At 38.7% G+C, this 16,678-nt stretch overlaps 1 non-coding gene across 1 annotated transcript; it reads right to left on the bottom strand.

The window, feature by feature from the left end:
• Positions 1-14,661: 14,661 nt before the first annotated feature.
• Positions 14,662-14,768, bottom strand: LOC144999009 (small nucleolar RNA R71). Its single transcript, XR_013660538.1, has one exon. It is a non-coding gene; the product is annotated as a small nucleolar RNA R71 (small nucleolar RNA).
• Positions 14,769-16,678: the final 1,910 nt, after the last annotated feature.

The following is a 16,678-nucleotide window of genomic DNA, read 5'->3' as shown; positions in this document are numbered from 1 at the left end:
GTATAGATCTATCCACTCAAGTCACGCTCCCTATCTAAGAGATTCTGGTTACGGTTGCGGTCCTCCACTCGCGTATCTCTATGGTGTGTTCACCGAGGACGTGTCTCCAATTATACAGGACTAACAAATTTACTAGTAATAATACAATAATCCTCCACTCGCGTATCTCTGTAGAGTGTTACCGAGGACAAAACAGTGTACAAAGTTTTATGTTCAAAGGTTCTAATATCATGCTTTTAACTGATAATAATGTGGAAAACCATTTGTGAAATATATAAAACATCACAGTTTATAACCCATTTCACAAACATATGATTACGTGTTCTGTAGGTTCAATCGGTTATCAGTTATAACAATCAATGTTAAAAGCATATGAAATATAAAATGCACACATGAAAAACAAGTTTTGAGTACAAGTAATCCCTTGTACTTTGCTTGTATTCCCCCTGAAAACAGTGAAAAACAGTGAAAAAGGGTAGGGGTATGAACTCACCAAACGAGAAGGCGCAACTATTTCGGACACTAAACATTGTTTCGGGGCTTGTTAACATGCGAGGTGCCTATGTAATATGAAATGGTATCCAAAGGTATCTAATTAGACTTTAAACCACTAATTAAATATGATAATACACTCCAATGAGCGATAACACTTCAAAACAAGTGTTTGGAGTGACCCGGGTGACATCTACGGACGTGTAATGATGCGAGGGACTTGGAATTTAAGTTTACTCTTCAAGAGTAAACTCCCTAATGAGTTTTCAGCCATATATCCCCTACATACATGAGTTCACAGCCGTGAACTCATGATTGGGTGATTTTGAGTGCTAAATGGCTTAAATGGACATGGGGAATGCTAGAATGGATTTTTCTAATGCCTTGGAATGAATTGTATGAGCATGTACACCAATTATGGGAGTTCACGGCTGTAAACATGGAGTTTATGGCCATAAACTCCCCCAAGCTCAAACCATATTTATTTTGTGATGTTTAGGACAATCACATGTGATTCTAACTAATTTTCCAAGCCTTGGTATGAATTTAGGGCATCAAACGACACATAATTAGGAGTTTACGGCCTTTGAGCATATGCTATGGCCGTAAACTCTCAAATGAAGGGTGTTTGACATGTTTAAGGTCCCCAAACTATTTTTAGATGATTCTAGGATTTATTCCAAGGCTTTTGGTGAAGTTACAAGACATTCTAACATGTTTAAATGAGTTTACTCTCCATGTTTGAGGGGTTTACGGCCCAAGCACATTCCTTGGTCGTAAACTCATGTTTGTCCCTCAAAATCCATGTCTAGGGTGTTCTAAGTCCGGGTTTGTAAGCCCTAAGGTCATATCTAAGTCCAAATGTTGGTTTGGAAGGGTTAAAGTGCTTAAAAACCCCATTATTATGTGTTTACGGCCCAAGCATGCTCCTCGGCCGTAAACACATGTTCCAGGTCCAAAATGATAGATTAAACACGAATTTGAAGGCCTAAGAGGTTACATAACAAGTTAGGGATGTTACCTCAAAGATTTGGAGCCTTAATTCAATGTTTTGAACCTTGAATCTTTGGTTGAGGAGAGAGGTTAGAGAGAGAGTAGTGAGATGAAGAAAAAGCTTCAGATGGAAGCTTAGGTCACTTTATATAGTGCTTGGGATTTGGACATGGTGGAATTCTACCCGATACCGGCGTTATACGGTGCTTTTGGTCGCACCCGATTGAGTTACCGTAACCCGATATGGTCAATCCTAAAATGTTTCCAATTATTAACATGAAGTGCTAATGTGAGTTCTAAACATGTTTAGACACTCATTAAGTCATAATAGAAGTCCCACAATTATGACTTAATTAAATGACGAAATCGGAAACGAAATTGGAAACGGCGTTTGGATTATCAAAATGAGTTACGAAAAGGTTACAAGCAATGATACGAATCTTCGGGTTGTTACATTATCCCCCCGTTAGAGGGAATTTTGTCCCGAAATTCAGAATTAAGATACAAATCATGGATCAGGTAAGAGGTGTGGATACTTCAGTTTCATTGAGTCTTCACGCTCCCAAGTGAACTCCGGTCCTCGCTTGGCATTCCAGCGAACCTTCACTATCCAGATGTGTTAAGCGTGTCAAACCCAACAAATAAAGGGGTAAAATAACTCCTTAAACACTACTACTTCGTACTAGAAATGTAATACAAGGTAAGCAGGATCGATCCACAGAGACACGGAACAAATGTTTATACCTTTTTGCGGAAGGTACAATAATGGTCACATAAATGGGGGGTTGGTATGCAATGATTTAAACAAGAGGATAAAGCAATAAGTAAATGATCAATTAAATGAAACAAATTCAGGATTTGTGAGAACTCCAACTCTATGCAAGACAAATTAGCAATGTGATTCCATGGATGACAAGATATTTGTTTAATTCTATCTAAGTTGGTACTTGAAAGTGTTAACAAGCTCTAACACTTCCCATTCACCACAATAATTAACCAAAACAAGCTCTTTGATTAATCCTAACCTTACCAATCTAATCTAAACAAGCTCTTAGAATTAGGTTGAAAGATTGCATTAAACTTTATGTGAATGTTCCCAACAATAATCAATACTCCTCATAAGCTCGGGAGCATAAGAATGTGTGAATAGATTTACACTAATTTCATTCAATAGAAATCAGATTAGTGCTTGTTACCTAGTCCAATTTACAAAAGAATTATGGATTTTGCAATTAGATAACTTGAATGATCTAACCCTAATCCAAATGGCCAATAAGAATCACAATTAGAATCAAACATTCAATTGAGACAAAATCAAATTCACTAGATAGAAAATTGAAAGCAAACATCAAGTCATATGATTGAAATCACATCCAAATGTCAAGACATAAAGTTGGAGAATTTAGGGTTCTAGCCACTCATGGCTAGAACAAGATCACAAATCTAGAAAATGAAATTAAAGTTCTTACAAAATGAAATCAAATGTTCCCAAGTGTTAATCAACTCCAAAATCCTCAAGAAATTCGCCTTCTCTACTCCAAAAGTCGACCCCCTCTGTAAAAAGTCGGTTCCCCCTTTTAAAAATGGTGAAAAACTGCTTTAAAACCCGCATTCACGTTTACACGGCCCGCGTAAATTAACACCGTCATTTACACGGCCCGCATAAACGCAAAAATATACTGCGCAGAAATCTACGTTTACACGGCCCGCGTAAACGCAAGGCTTCCATTTACACAGCCGTGTAAACGTCTGTAAAGCCAAAATTCTCATTTCTTTGATATCTTGCTCCTCGGTGCTCCGCAAGTCCTGAAATTTTGTCCACAACTTTTATTTACCTCCTCCAACAATATCCTTCCTCCAAAAGTCCCTAAAATATCACAAAAGTATTTGAATGAAATTGCCTCATGAAAAATCCCGAAAAACATGCAAAATGCATAAGTTTAAGCCTATATGCAATGTATTTTTATGAAATAAAGCTACAAAATGGGTACATGAAATGCACCTAACAAATCTCCCCAAGCTTAAACCTTTCTTGTCCTCAAGAAAGAACAAGAAAATTTAAACCGGAGAAAGTAAAATAAAAGAGAAGAAAAGAAAATCAAAGTTAAACTTTTTTTTTTTTGAAACTTGATGCAAGAAATCAAAACAAACATGAAAAAATATATCCAACCCAATTAACCCTGTTTTGTACCATAGTTGAGAATATACTTGTCATGCCTTGAGTTAACTTGGCTTTAATCTCGAAATATTATATGATAATAGAGACAAGATTTTAGCCACTCCCTAGTACAACTCAACAGAATCAAATATCACAACACTTATTCCTTTTCGATATCATCAAGTCAATTCTTGGAACAAATTATGGTCTTACTCTCGTGAAATTATATGTGACAAAACATGCTCAACCATCTTTGTTTCATAAAATATAACAATGTTCGATTCCAGCTATTCGTTGGTTAACAACAATCTTTTTCTGAAAAATATTTTCTAAAAATTCCCTAATATTTATCCAGATTGGTTACAAACTTCAAACCACTTACACCAGTCGAAGTAATTAACATTCTGTCCAATGTCATAAATTCAAATCCAAGTCCAAGGGAATCTTTTGACAGCCAAGTATTTTTCCTAAACACAACATCTAATTAAACTATAAACACAACTATGTACAAACTTTCTAATTACATTTTTTTTACAAATAAAGCTCATGGTTTTCTTTGAAATCCGTGTAACAGGCTTTCAACCAACACATCCAAATCAAATGACCTTAGTGTGTTAGATTTAAAGAGATCCATCGGGTTTACTTGCCCGAACCTCAAAGGCCACAGATTAGCTTTATTTGCTATTATTAAGTTCATGACTTTCTATGGAACCCGTGTAACGAATTTTCAACTCAATCAGTCCCAAACAATTTAGCTTTAGGCGATTAGGTGTAAAACACCCCTCAGAGTTTACTTGTTCGAATCCCAAAGGTCACAGATTAACTTAATAATAGGTTTTTTTTTAATGTAACACATATACAAATAACTAAGTTAACACATAACACTCTTATTAATTTGTTTATTTGGCCAATTTCCTTATATTTCCGTCCTTGACTTTTCTATTGTGGGACATCTCACGGTCTATTACCGTGAGGACTTCTAAGACATTTTTCGGGGGACTAAATGTTAACATGCAAAAACCCATAAGTATAGTTGAAAGCTATGTCCTCAAGCAGGGTATATATAAAAGGGAATAAGTAGAAAGAACTTTTAAGAGCGCTGGAAGGCGGGACATTGAGATTTTGCATTCTTTTTATGAACTTTTGAATTTGACATTTTAAGTTCAATTGAGCATTACTACTCATAAGACCGGTCATATGTCCTAAAGAATTGACTCATACCTACTATTATGCTCCAGTGTTGACAATCTTCTCATTTTCTGTTTTGCACAAGTAGCTTCGGGAGATGTGCTCGTGTGATTAAATTGCTTTTAGATTTTTTTTTAATAAAAATAGCAAGTAAAATCTCAAGGCACACAACTCACTTACCATCTCAACTGTTTTGAGAAGATTTGGCTGCTTGAAATTGGATCAAAAAAAAAATTTACTTCTTTTTTTTCAAGTTAAATGAAAATGCAAAAATTTAGATGCAAAATGCAAAAAGTATAATAAAAATAGAGTAGAAAGAAAATCTTTTTGGTTTTTGAAATTTTTTCTAAAAAATGACGAAGAAAAATAATGCAATGCAATGCAATATGTACAAAATTTACATGCAACGGGATAATGCATGGATGGATGCCCCTCCCCAAGCTTAAAATAAGCATCGTCCTCGATGCTTGGAGAGAGGTATAGTCGGCCTATTGAGAGTCAGATGGTGGAGGATGGTAGCTGATTTGGGAATGGGTCCAAACCAGTCACAAATGCACACAAATTGAATTTTAAGTAAAATATGAACGATTAAAGATATGGAAAGAATTTACCAAATCGTTCTTGGTGCCTCACGATTGTGGTGTGAACCTCCTCTTCATCCTCCCCATGCTATCCGTGAAGTATTTTTGGAGTCGGAGATTCATTTTCTAGGCATACAAAATAAGTTCAAAACCATTTGGGACATTAAAAAACAATTGAAATTTACCAAAGACTAAGAAGTTTTAACAGAAAGGGAAAAAAAACCCGGGTTGCCTCCCGGTTAGCTGCCCTTGTTTTAAAGCACCTCCTCACAAAATGCTTGGCATAAACAAATAGTAACACCGTGTCCCCGGCAACGGCGCCAATTTGTTAGGGTGTGTCAAACCCAACAAATAAAGGGGTAAAATAACTCCTTAAACACTACTACTTCGTACTAGAAATGTAATACAAGGTAAGCAGGATCGATCCACAGAGACACGGAACAAATGTTTATACCTTTTTGCGGAAGGTACAATAATGGTCACATAAATGGGGGGTTGGTATGCAATGATTTAAACAAGAGGATAAAGCAATAAGTAAATGATCAATTAAATGAAACAAATTCAGGATTTGTGAGAACTCCAACTCTATGCAAGACAAATTAGCAATGTGATTCCATGGATGACAAGATATTTGTTTAATTCTATCTAAGTTGGTACTTGAAAGTGTTAACAAGCTCTAACACTTCCCATTCACCACAATAATTAACCAAAACAAGCTCTTTGATTAATCCTAACCTTACCAATATAATCTAAACAAGCTCTTAGAATTAGGTTGAAAGATTGCATTAAACTTTATGTGAATGTTCCCAACAATAATCAATACTCCTCATAAGCTTGGGAGCATAAGAATGTGTGAATAGATTTACACTGATTTCATTCAATAGAAATCAGATTAGTGCTTGTTACCTAGTCCAATTTACAAAACAATTATGGATTTTGCAATTAGATAACTTGAATGATCTAACCCTAATCCAAATGGCCAATAAGAATCACAATTAGAATCAAACATTCAATTGAGACAAAATCAAATTCACTAGATAGAAAATTGAAAGCAAACATCAAGTCATATGATTGAAATCACATCCAAATGTCAAGACATAAAGTTGGAGAATTTAGGGTTCTAGCCACTCATGGCTAGAACAAGATCACAAATCTAGAAAATGAAATTAAAGTTCTTACAAAATGAAATCAAATGTTCCCAAGTGTTAATCAACTCCAAAATCCTCAAGAAATTCGCCTTCTCTACTCCAAAAGTCGACCCCCTCTGTAAAAAGTCGGTTCCCCCCTTTTAAAAATGGTGAAAAACTGCTTTAAAACCCGCATTTACGTTTACACGGCCCGCGTAAATTAACACTGTCATTTACACGGCCCGCGTAAACGCAAAAATATACTGCGCAGAAATCTACGTTTACACGGCCCGCGTAAACGCAAGGCTTCCATTTACACGGCCGTGTAAACGTCTGTAAAGCCAAAATTCTCATTTCTTTGATATCTTGCTGCTCGGTGCTCCGCAAGTCCTGAAATTTTGTCCACAACTTTTATTTACCTCCTCCAACAATATCCTTCCTCCAAAAGTCCCTAAAATATCACAAAAGTATTTGAATGAAATTGCCTCATGAAAAATCCCGAAAAACATGCAAAATGCATGAGTTTAAGCCTATATGCAATGTATTTTTATGAAATAAAGCTACAAAATGGGTACATGAAATGCACCTAACAGGATGCGACTTTGTTTCATGCATTTGACCTCTCGATCCATGATTTCGATTGGTTCCTCCATGAAGCTCAAGTTTTCATTGATCACGATCTCATCTAAGAGAATCACTAGGGTTTCATCGGATAAGCACTTCTTGAGATTTGAGACATGGAAGACAGGATGGATGTTATTGAGTTCGTGAGGTAATCGAAGTTTATAGGCTACCGGACCGATCGTGGCGAGGATCTCGATGGGTCTAATGTACCTCAGATTAATTTTACCACGCTTTCCAAAGCGTATCATGACTTTCCAGGGTGAGACCTTCAATAGGACACGGTCTCCAACCTAGAACTCTAGAGGTTTCCATCGGTTATCGGCATAACTTTTCTGTCTATCACGTGAGGCTTTCAGTCGTTCTCGGATTTGGATGATCTTTTCGGTGGTTTCACGGATGATTTCAGGACCAGTGAGAGCACTTTCGGGGACTCGACTCTTGGCTAGTTGGGCGTCCCCTACCTCGGCCCAGCACAGAGGGGATCTGCACTTACGACCGTAGAGGTCTTCGAACGGGGTAACCTTGATACTGGTATGGTAGCTGTTGTTGTACGAGAATTCGATCAATGGCAAATGTGTGTCCCACGACTTTCCAAAATCAATGACACATGCTCTAAGCATGTCCTCCAGGGTTTGGATTGTTCTATCACTCTGTCCGTCGGTCTGAGGATGATAAGTCGTGCTCATATCTAGTTTGGTTCCAAGAGACTTCTGAAGAGACTGCCAAAATCTGGAGGTAAACCTGCTATCTCGGTCAGAGATAATGGACGCAGGTACACCGTGCAGTCGAACTACCTCTTGAATGTAGATCCGTGCGAGTCTTTCCATCTTAAATGATTCTTTAATCGGGATGAAGTGAGCGGATTTGGTCAACCGATCGACAATTACCCAAATGGGATCGTACCCACTCGGACACTTGGGTAACTTGGTGATGAAATCCATGGTAATCATCTCCCATTTCCATTTGGGTATCTCGGGCTGCTGGAGTAGACCCGAGGGTTTCTGGTATTCGACTTTCACTTTGGTGCAAGTCAAGCACTTGCCCACGAATGTAGCGATCTCGGCTTTCATGTTCGGCCACCAGTATTGTTTCTTGAGATCTAGGTACATCTTGTCCGAACCTGGGTGAACAGAGTCTCTGGTCTTGTGTGCTTCCTCCATGACAATCTCCCTGAATCCTCCGGACTTTGGAATCCAGATTCGGTCCATGAAACAGTAGACTCCGTCACCTCTGATCTCAAGTTTCTTATCTATTCCCCTCAAGGCTTCGATCGACACGTTTTCGGGTTTGAGGGCTTCTATATGGGCATCTTAGATTTGCATGGATAAGTGGGAATGGGTAGTCATTGTCAAGGTCTTCACTTTACGGCTTGAACTTTCCTTTCGGCCAAGGGCATCTGCTACCACATTGGCCTTGCCGGGATGGTAGCGAATCTCGCACTCATAATCGCTGAGTAACTCAACCCATCGTTGTTGCCTCGTGTTTAGGTCTTTTCTGATTGAGGATGTGTTGCAGGCTTTTATGGTCAATGAAGATTGTACACTTGGTTCCGTAGAGATAATGTCTCCAAATCTTCAATGCAAAGACTACGGCTCCTAACTCCAATTCATGTGTGGTATAGTTGACCCCGCGTGCCTTCAGTTGTCTTGAGGCATAAGCAATCACTTTTCCTCTTTGCATAAGCACACAACCTAAGCCCTGATTTAAAGCATCACAATAGACAACGAAGTCTTCTATCCCTTCGGGTAGGGACAGAACAGGTGCGCTACACAAGGCTTGCTTTAACGTCTGGAACGCTGATTCTTGCTTTACACTCCATCAAAAGGGTACACCTTTCTGCGTTAGGGTGGTTAGGGGTTTGGCGGTTTTGGAAAAGTTCTGGATGAATCTTCGATAATAGCCGGCAAGACCCAAGAATTGACGAATTTCTGTGGGTGTCTTCGGTGCCGACCAATACTCTATCGCTTTATTCTTGGAAGGATCCACGTGAATGCCCTCCTCGCTTACCACGTGACTGAGGAAAGTTACCTTCCGTATCCAGAACTCACACTTGGAAAACTTCACGTACAACTTCTCGAATCTAAGGGTCTCCAACACTAACTTCAATGTGGTCTTCTTCGCTTCTGGAGTAGACAAGGATGTCATCAATGAACACGATGACGAATTTGTCAAAGAAAGGATGAGACACCCGGTTCATCAGGTCCATGAACACAGCCAGTGCATTGGTTAGACCGAAGGGCATCACTACGAACTCGTAGTGTCCATACCGAGTCCTGAAAGCTGTTTTGGAAACATCACTCTCTAGAACTCGTAGTTGATGGTACCCTGACCGAAGGTCTATCTTGGAGAAGTAGCTGGCTCCCTGAAGTTGATCGAAGAGCTCATCTATTCGTGGAAGAGGATATCGGTTCTTTACAGCCAACTTTTTCAGCTCACGGTAGTCGATACACATCCGAGAGAAAAACCCTAATCGAGCTACTTCCTATTTTGAGAGTGTATTGGGCTAAAAGGGTGTATTTTGGTGCATTTCTTGAAGGAACTTGAAGAGTGAAGAACTTGGAACAAGAAGGAGCATTTAGATCTAGCGTTCATACAGTTGTATCATCCATTTGGAGGTAAAAAAGTCTTTACATTGGCTTACCATTTCCTAAAACTCTTCTTATGTGCGTTTATGGGCATTTTGGTGCAAAATGAGGGCCATTCTAGGGTTAAACTTGTCCAGAGGGTGTAGTTGCAGATCTGGACACTACTAGGCCTTTTAGGCCTAAAGCCTCAAGCTTTATGAAGCTTTGACCCATCTTTATGTCCTAAACTCCTTCTTGAGCTTAGTATTAGGTTTTTTAGCCTTCTGCGACCTTGCATGATCGTAAAGTTAGCAACTTTACGTGGTAACTTCATTCTAGGAGGTTAGATCTAGAGTTTGGAGCATTGGAATTGACTGGAATGAGTTAAATGCGCAATGCATGAAGAACTCAACAAGCTGGGCATCCAACTCGACGAGTCGAGTCGGGTTTTCCCGTTTCTGGATTCAGATTGAACTCAACGAGTTAGTGGGACAACTCGACGAGTGGCTATGGATTTCCCCGATCTTCTGGACTCTACATGGACTCGAAGAGTTGTCTAGCAACTCGGCGAGTAGACTCGGGTTTTCATGGTTTATTGAGTACTGAGGAACTCGACGAGTAAATGAGTTATACTCGACAAGTTTGGTCAGCTTTGACTGTTGACTTTAGGGTTTTGGTCAAGCTGTGGCGTTTAGAGGCTAAGGATGGTGGAGTCTAGACCAGCAGTTCGAGTGTGGAATATATTGCTTTACTCTGTAAGGCGAGTCTTCTCACTATACTTACCTGAGTGGTAATATTGTGTGATCGGAGGGTTTTATTTGAGTTATTGACCGGAGGGTCCTATGTGCCTATATTGAGTTATGTGATATTTGATGGGTTTTATACATAGCAAACAATCCTATGTGTGCATGCAAACCTAATTTGAGGATCTATGTTTTTCACTATTAGACATACAAGCATTGAACACAAAAACTAGAAAACCCTAGGAGGCACATGTAATTTTCGAAATTAGCATATAATTAGGGTTAGGATACATACCTTGATTGTTATATTGTAATAACAATCAAATCCTTAAAGATCTTGAACTTTGGTAGCAAGCGCCACAAGTGTCGCGCCTCTAATGGCTCATAAACAAACCTAGCAACCAAGGATTACTATGGAGAGATAAGGGAAGTCGAAAAATCAGCTCTAAGCCTCTCTTGGAGTGCCTTAGATGAAATCCAACCCTATAGGGGTTTATATAGGCGATAAGGCAGGTGTATCTTAGATAACCCTAATCCCTTAACTTCCTCCCTAAGGCTTCCAAGGCACCCTTAGAGCCCAAGGAAACCCTAGGATACTCTAGATTTCGTTCCCCACCTCTAAGGGAGGCTCTAGAATGCTTCAATGCTCAACTTTTGAACATTGTCACCTTTAGCCCCTGCAGTTTCAATTAATTCCTTTAATCCTAAAATTAATTCCAAATTAATTTATGATTAAATATTAATTAAACAATATGATTTCTAATCAATATATTATATCCATAATACATTAATAAATCATTTATAATACATTAATAAATCATTTATCTTGATTTCAAATTAATTTATTAACCAAGTAATAAATTAATAAATCATTCTTCTCTCTCCAATAATTATCCTATTCCATTGCTAGGTTTGAAGGCAACCCAAAAGGACATTGCCACTATCAATTCAGGTACATAACAATTATATTTATGGGCTTAGACATCTAATCCAACAGTCTCCCACTTGGATAAGTCTAATAACTATAGTTGCAAGTATAACTTCCAAAATTGACTAGCAAATTTTAGCTATGAAAAGTCATTGTCGAACTCTGATCTTATTAGTGACGTGTCCTTTAGAGAAGGGATCATATATTCATCCATTCTAGATATCCTATATACATGAGACATGTATTTTGATCATTCTCTCAGTCTATGTTCTGTTTCCTGATTTACGATTTATGACGACCATGACTGATTGAACAAATCAAATCAGTCCTGGCTTGGCCAAGCACTTTAGGGTGTCATCACTAAATCATTGAGGGGACCATAGATATCACTTTTATCCCACTTTGGGTAAAAGGAATGGATAAACTTCAACTCAAATTCTCGCTTGTACTCACTCATCGCATCACACACAACAATAAGTTTTATAACACCAAGCTATTGGTGCGTTTACTTATCATCAATGTGCAACCGACTAGCAAATAACAACTCACACGTGTCGGTTTCAAGAACATAAAATATTATCGTCTCACTAATCACCCGTGATAAATCCATGAAGTGATCCAAGTGAGCGTGGGTTTCATCCAATACTCTAATCTTATTAAAGCACTCATGAACTCTGTAGCAAACTTGCGCTATGCCTAAACACTTTAGATAATCTACAGATAGATTCATGACAGTCTTCCTTCATACCTACTTTCAACGTATGGCCGACTTTGGAGGTTTGAATAACCCGGTTATTCTGGAAGTCAAAACATGCAAAGAGAAACACAATGATAATACTTAATCCTATATGACCCCCAAAACTTTTATGTATAAATAAAACACCTTTTCTTTAATCACCATACTGATTACTCATTATTCATTGTTTAATGTTTCAGATAATCAACTTTATACTTGAATTATAACCACAATTGTCCCATGCTCCAAGCATGCACACCTTGGTTTCCTATGGTCCATTGATATTGCCATATTTATACTTATTTTTAGGCAGTATTTAAGTGCATTTTTATTAATAAATTGATAATATGAGCAGAATAGTGATACTTATGAGTTTTAATTGATATTTTCAGTCAATACAAAGGATTTTCGAAGAGATGGACCAGAGGTGACAAATTGGGGAACATGGGAGGCTTGGAAGACAAGAAAATAATAATTTCGTAATTTCAGCTTAATTCACGACGTGGCGGTGAAGCCCACGACCTGGCATGGGTGTTCCCGAAGATAAACATCGTGACGCGGAGGATTTCCTTGAAGGATACATATTACTTAAAGCCCACGACGTGGCGCATATGGCCACGACGTGGCGCAGGTTTTTAAGGATTATATAAGTTCTTCTATTATTACGAAGAAAAAAACTTTTGGCAGAAGAAAAGAAGTTCCAGGAGACGTTTCAGAGAGGAAGGAAGGTCCTGGAAGAGGGATTTCAACACCAAAAGAAGTAAAGTTTTATATTTAGTTGATTATAAACATGTTTTTCATTAGTTTTAGCTGTGTTAGTTTAATTACTATGATGAGCAGCTAAATCTAGCTACTTTTGCTTAGCTAGATGAAGCTTTGAACTTATGAATAGTTATATGTTTATGGATTAATTTAAGTTGGTAAGAGTTGCTTGTGTTTGATTTGTATAACCTAGCATGTTATTATTTGCTTATCTAATTGCTAGATTGCATGTTTTGTGTAGCTTAGTGACCATGAAACTACATGAACTTGTTTACCTAATAATTTAGTGAACATTGAATTGTTAGAGCTAGGATTGACCAATCTTAGTTAGTAATTAGGCTAAATAAATCTTAGCTGTGCTAGAGAACGTGAATTGTGATCATAATTGCGTTTATACAACAAATCTTACATAGCATATCTACATTCATAATTAGTTCTGTGTTTAATTATGTGTGAACATACATGGTTTAACATGAATTAGTTACTTATTGGTAAGATAGAACTAAATTACTAATATAACTAAAACCCAACTTAATAACCCATAATCATTAGCTAGCCATAAGGAAGAAGTGGATTCAACTAAGCAAGAGTGTTTTTATATTAATTTGATTAAGTTCATCTGATCTTGCAAAATCAGATAAAACCCCCTTATTAAATTTATTAATAAATTAGGTTAATTTAATAGTAATTAGGTTAATTAGTAACACCGTTCCCTGTGATCGACACCCGACTTACCTAAGCTATATTATAATCTGACTAGGTACACTGCCTATAAGTGCATAATTAATCTTAGTTTGTTAGGTTATAAATATTAAAATTAGTGGGTACTTTTGTGCGCATCAAGTTTTTGGCGCCGTTGCCGGGGAACGGTGCAGATTATTAGTATTTAGTTACATTAGATTAATCGTTTTTTTTTAGGAATAAAATTTGCAGAAAGCTTAATTGGTTAATTATTTTACTAGCTTATCTTAGTTTAATTTTTGTTCTGTTTGTCACAGATTTCACGACGTGAGATTTAGTATACTCACGACGTGGAATCTGAGATTTCATTTTTTAGTTTTTTTTCTTATTTTAGTCCAGTTTTACGTTTTAGTTAGCAAGTTGCAGGAGTTAATGACCAGAGGTTCAAACACACCATTGGTGCCACCACTAGAAGATCCCGAGTCTGCAATTCACAAGAAAAAAAACGCCCTTGCAAGAATTGAAGCCAGCCTTCTCTAGGAAGACAGGAAAGAAGACAGAAGAGTCAAGTTCATCAACGAAGCACGAGAGCAATCTTGAGCATTTGGATCATACAACCGTGCAAACCGAGTACGAAAGCGACACCGAGCCAGAATTTGAAGAACACACGAGTGAACCCGAGAACGAGCCAAGGAACGAGATGGCAGATATTGAAGAAATATCCATGGGAGCTTACAAAAAATGGATCCGAGAAGATGTGGGTCCCGGATTAGTCCAACCCGCAATACCTGCCAATGCCACATTCGAGCTGAAGGGACACATATTGACTGCGCTGAAGGACATCCCATTTTTCAGGAAAGACCATGAGGATGCTTTTAAGCATCTAGATGAAGTCAATGACATTGCAGACTACTTCAATGTCCCAAATGTCAACAGGAACACAGTCTTGCTTAGGATGCTACCCGTCACCTTCAAAGGAGCTGCTAAGGAGTGGTTAAAAGCACTCCCACCGGGTACAATCACCACTTGGGCTCAAATGCGTGAGCAATTCCTAGATCAGTTTTGCCCACCATCCAAAATAGCCAAACTCAAGAAAGCAATAGCCAACTTTGAGCAACAGCCGGGGGAGTCACTATACGAAGCATGGGAGCGGTATAAGGGCTTACTCAGAAACTGCCCGCAACATGACCTAAATGTGCAGCAAGAGATGTCAATTTTTTATGATGGGGTTAATGTGATGACAAGACAACTCCTTGATTCTCAAGGACCGTTGACAAGGAAAAATCCAAGGGAGGTCAAGGAGCTAATTGAAGAATTCGCGAAACACTCCCGCGAATACCATAACCCGAGGCAGGATGGAAGCAAAGGCGGTGGAGGGGCCCAAACTGAAGAAATTGCAGCTGTCATGGCCATGCTAAATAACATGGATCGCAGGATAACACAAATGGACCAGTCGATACACGCCATAAGAGTGGGGTGCGAGCGATGCAATGGCCCACACTTGACCAAGGACTGCAACGTGGATGAATTTGGGAACAGAAAAGCTCAAGTGTGCTACTCTAATGGGGATAAGTTTGAAGAGGACTGGAGGAAACCGAAGAAAGAGTGGCTGCCATATGAAGAATATAAGAAGCAAAAAGAAGAGAAGTATAGGCAGACAGGTCGAGGCCTCTATCAAAAGGAGCAGCAACCAGCCGAGAAGAAACCCGACCTAGAGACCATTTTAATGAAATTTATGGAAGCATCGGAAAAGCGACACGAGGCCACGGATTCTGCTATTCTGGAACAACAAACATTGATAAAGAATCAGCAAGCCTCCATCCATAACCTTGAAGTACAATTTGGTCAACTAGCAACCCTAGTTCATGAAAAATTGTCCCCGAAGAGTCCCGAAGTACATAACCAATCTCATGTAATGGCCATAGACACCGAAGAAGAAGCTATCTCGAAGTTCCTGGAAGCATTGGACGAAGAACCACGAGCGCCCGATCAAAAGAAGAAGAAGATCAAGATCGAAAATCATGAAGCTGCTGAGTTCCAGAACTCACGATGTGAACCCTATATGTTCACGACGTGGGCCCGTAATGAACAGAAAAATTCTGCAGACAGTTCGGTTTATGAGCCGACTTTGCCTTTCCCTTCCCAAGCCACCCTTAGTCCACTGGAGAGAGAACATAGAGAGTTTGTCAAGCATGTGAAAGAGATCCTGATTAATACCCCTTTTGTCGAGTCCTTATCCAAAGCTCCCGAGAACCAGAAATTACTGCAAGACTTAATGGACACTAGAAAGCAATTAAAGAAGCAGTCTACAGTAATTTTCAGTGAACAAACTTCAAAAGTTGTGTTGGGAGAGACACCAGAAAAGATGGGGGATCCTGGACGCCTCACTCTTCCATGCGAGTTTGGGAATAAAATGAAGGTTAATGCTTTAGCCGATTCTGGGGCTATCATTAATCTAATGCCTTTTTCATTTTATCAAAAATTGGAGATTCAGAAGATGAAGGCTACAAAAATGAAGATTCACATGGCGAACCGTTCGGTGACACAACCCCGAGGCATAGTGGAGGATATTTTGGTGAGAATTGGAAGATTTATTTTTCCAATAGACTTTGTAGTATTGGACATGAAAGAAGATCCAGATGTTCCGATAATCCTAGGTCGGCCATTGCTCAACACTGCTGGTGCCCTTGTTGATATCCGCGAGTCGAAGCTCACTTTGAGGGTTGGAGATGAACAAGAAGTCTTTGGAAAAAAAGATGACTTTCAAGAAAATAAAGAAGAGGTGTTCACAATTAATGAAGAAAATGAGCTAGAAGAATTGGAAAAGCTTATGGAAGAAGAGATAAAAGTAGCACATCAAGTCAAAATGACAAAACCAAAGGCATCTGTTCCACATTGGATTGAAGTCATAGCTTACAAGAATCCGCCTTCTTGGGTAAGCAAAGAGGATGAGGAAATAACAAGTGATGAAGAGGAGGTCACTTCAAGAGTAACAAGGCCGGTGGTGAAAACAGAAGAGAATGATATAAAGTACGAGGAGGAAACCAAGGGCACAAAACGCAAGCTTGAGGAAAAGGGAAAAGCTAAAAAGGAGAATTCAA

This window comes from Lactuca saligna, chromosome 5, assembly GCF_052625555.1.
Source record: "Lactuca saligna cultivar CGN05327 chromosome 5, ASM5262555v1, whole genome shotgun sequence".
NCBI classification, from domain to species: domain Eukaryota; kingdom Viridiplantae; phylum Streptophyta; class Magnoliopsida; order Asterales; family Asteraceae; genus Lactuca; species Lactuca saligna.
This window is presented reverse-complemented; position numbering and strand designations above follow the sequence as displayed.